At 37.9% G+C, this 3680-nt stretch overlaps 1 long non-coding RNA gene across 1 annotated transcript; it reads right to left on the bottom strand.

Moving 5' to 3' along the window:
* Positions 1-1002: 1002 nt before the first annotated feature.
* Positions 1003-2885, bottom strand: LOC139117771 (uncharacterized). The gene is made up of 4 exons (XR_011548573.1): positions 2757-2885; positions 2370-2504; positions 2032-2166; positions 1003-1120 (listed from the first exon to the last, which is right to left on the bottom strand). It is a non-coding gene; the product is annotated as an uncharacterized lncRNA (long non-coding RNA).
* Between the last annotated feature and the right edge of the window lie 795 nt (positions 2886-3680).

The following is a 3680-nucleotide window of genomic DNA, read 5'->3' as shown; positions in this document are numbered from 1 at the left end:
GCCCGTACGCCGTACAACCGAGGTCCGCAAAACCCGTATCTGAGCAGTAAAGGTTTTATTATATACCTTATTGAACGGTTGTGATATGTTTCAGTATTTATCAATACAATTTTGTTAAAGTTATGGGCGTAAATTTAAAAAAACATGAGTCACGCAACCTGCGGATTAATATGTACGATGTTGTCATTTGTTCTGTTGTGGAACGCGTCACGAGCTTGTTCTATGCGAACGCCAATGTCACTACAGAATGAGCAAAGATGAATAGTTAATCCTGCTCGTTAAAATACACTTTCTCAGAAAAGAGGAGCACTTGTTTTAAACCAATTTTGATCGAATAAGATTCGAACTGTCTACAATTTGCTTCAAAACTACGAGCGAAGCGCATAGAAACGGGTTCGAATCTCGCGCTGACGTGCTTTCGAATGGAATGTACATGGATAGCAACGCGCGTAGCAACGACAAAGAAAAAGTTCGAAAAAGCGCGCACACTACCTTATTTGGGCAAAGTGTGCCTAGGCGTGATACGGCAATGCCTGGGCGTGATACGATCAAAATTGGTTTAAAACAAGTGCTTGATAGTCTCCTCTCAATGTTTTGCAGAGAAACGGTGTATTTTAACAAGCAGGATCAACTACTCATCTGTGCTCATTCTGTAGTGACATTGGCGTTCGCATAGAACAAGTTCGTGACGCGTTCCACAACAGAACAAATGACAACATCGTACATATTAATCCGCAAAGTTGCGTGGCTCATCTTTTTTTAATTTACGCCCATAACTTTAACAAAATTTTATTGATAAATACTGAAACATATCACAACCGTCCAATAAGGTATATGATAAAACCTTTACGGCCCAGATTGGTTTTGCGGACCTCGGTCGTACGGCGTACGGGCCCTCGCACGCTCGGGCCATTCCACCATACAACCTCGGTCCGCAAAACCCGTATATGAGGGCCGTAAAGATTATTCTTTTGTGAAAACTCACTTTGATCACATGTTGCACCAGCCCATCCAGGTTGACACCTGCAATTGCCGTCATGACGATCACATGACAATGTATTGTTTATATAACACCGGCATTCTTGGCTGCAATTTTCTCCGTACTTCCCTCCCTCACACTCTGAAATAGGTAAAAATTCAATGTTATTGAACTGTTCTACTTTTTCACGAATACTATAATATTATAGGGTTCAGCCTTTAATGTCGTGCCAGAGGTAAGAATGAAAAATTTTATTTCCGTCTGATGATGCAAAGTTAATGCGTACATGGTCATTATTAGTATTGATTCATGATTATTCATAAGAAATAGAGGTATAAATTTTCGACATTAATTCCCAGCATTCTTAGCTTTTGTCCTCGTCCATATATGCAGGAAAGCTTTTCTCTCTTTTTTATTTTTAAGGCGTAATGACAACTGTATATTGTAACAACGATGGAGTGGAAAAAGTACTTAATAGCTAATGGCAGTGATATATTTCATTAGTGGCGTGTAAAAAGTAATACTTTGCATGTTTCTTAGTCGTTTCTTTTTAAGCACTAAAAAAACATGGCGGCGACCTTGAATTTAGCCGGGGACACTTCCGGTTACTCAAATACTATATTTAACCTGTGCATGTGTAGTGTTAGCCGCTGGCGTGACTATTTAATGCTTTGCATAATGTTTTTCCTCAAATACACAAATTTTAAATCTTGCTGACAATGAAAATTTCAAAGAAAAACAATAGTTCTCTAAAGGCATCATTTTTGACAAAAAGGAGCAAATGTAAACTTTCCGGTGAACATTTAATGTGCCATTCCAGCTACGTCTATAATACAGATAACATAGTGGTCGGAACCCAGCAATGGGTTTTCAACAGAGGCACTTTCTTGAGAGATTGCCTCCGTCATGCCAACTTTCTAGCCGCTGGAAAATTTTAACAACATGGACATTTCAATAAAATCATTTCTTGCAACGGCACCTCGTAACGTCTGTTCGTACAGACTGAATGCGGAAATAAATACAAAACAGGATTTCTCTCAGGTAAACCTCACCTTGATCACATGTTGTTCCAATCCATCCCGGCTTACAACTGCAAGTGCCGTTATGGTGATCACATGACACTGTATTACTCATATTACACTGGCATGTTCGCCCGCAATAATTTCCGAACGTCCCTTGCTCACATTCTGAAATTTGTATGAATGAAATTTAAGTTAAGTGTTTCTCTTTTCGATCACACACAGTATCTTCTTCTTTTTATATAATTTTTACTCAAATCTTTAGAACTTGCCTGCATAAAATCATTACCATGGTAACATACGACATGCAACACATCAAGCTCACGTTAGTGAGGTAATTCAACATAGAATTTCTATTACGTAAAACTCACTTTCATTGCATGTTGTTCCAATCCATCCTGATTTACACCTGCACATGCCGTCGTGGGGATCACAGGACAATGTATAATTCATATTACACTGGCATTCTTGCATGCAATTTTCTCCGTACATCCCTTGCTCACACTCTGAAAGCAGCAAGAAATATTATTTTATTGATTCTCTTTCCGAACTCAAGCATTAACACTGGAGGGATAATTGTCATACATGTAATGACTTTGTTGTATTGTAAAGCGCCCCTGAGCAGTTTTTTATATATGCCGCTATATACATTTTTCATTAATTATTATTTATAATGTTTTACACCCGCACCTGATGTCGTATAACAGTATAGATTTATGCAGTAATAAAAATAGAGTTTCTGTCATGTAAAAACTCACTTTGATCACATGTTGTTCCTATCCACCCCGGTTTACACCTGCACATGCCGTCACGGTGATCACATGACAGTGCAGTATTCATATTACACTGGCATTCTTGCATGCAGTTATCTCCGTACATCCCTTGCTCACACTCTGAAATCAGTAAAAATATCGAACTGTAAAATTAATTTTCTTCTTTGATATTACTGTATCAACTGCGTATGCATATTTTTTCTCATAACATTTCATTTCAACTTCCTCATAATACCCATAGTGTGAAAGGGGCGGTCTTTCTCTACACTAAGAGAAAAAGGAAGCGCTCTTGTATTTTGTTCGCCACCTTTAAATGTACCCTTTCACGAGCCAGCAATGACATATACCACCGTCATAATGACATATACCATCGTCATTAGCAAAATGTTGTGTGTATAATAAATATGGCGCATCTTTTGCGTACAACAATTTTATTTAATGAGTATTTCTGCCACCTGAAAACTCACTTTGATCACATGCTATTCCAATCCATCCAGGCTTACACCAGCATGTACCGTCATGATTGTCACATAATACTGCATTATTCATGTCACATTGACATAATCCAATGCAATTATCTCCATACGTGCCTTGCTCACACTCTGGAATTGGTAAACAAAATGTTACTGAAGTGTTTCTCTTTCCTGTATCAGCTACAAAATATGAGTAGTATCATGTCAAACGCTTATCGTGATAACCTGCTGACAATAAGCGTAATAAATCAATAGTCGTGGTATTTAGTTATACTTAACGACAATGGAGTAAACGATGCATACGGCTAATCTTTTGATAACTTGCAGCTGTTATCTGTATATGAGAAACAAAAATTTATCTGTCTGAATAGCTTAATATAAGAAACGTTCAGCCTTATAGAGTTGTCCTAGAAATGAGATGATTCAGTTCAACAGT

The sequence above is a fragment of the Ptychodera flava genome, chromosome 18 (genome assembly GCF_041260155.1).
Source record: "Ptychodera flava strain L36383 chromosome 18, AS_Pfla_20210202, whole genome shotgun sequence".
Classification (NCBI taxonomy): domain Eukaryota; kingdom Metazoa; phylum Hemichordata; class Enteropneusta; family Ptychoderidae; genus Ptychodera; species Ptychodera flava.
Note: the sequence above shows the minus strand (reverse complement) of the source record. Positions and strands in the feature narration are given on the sequence as shown.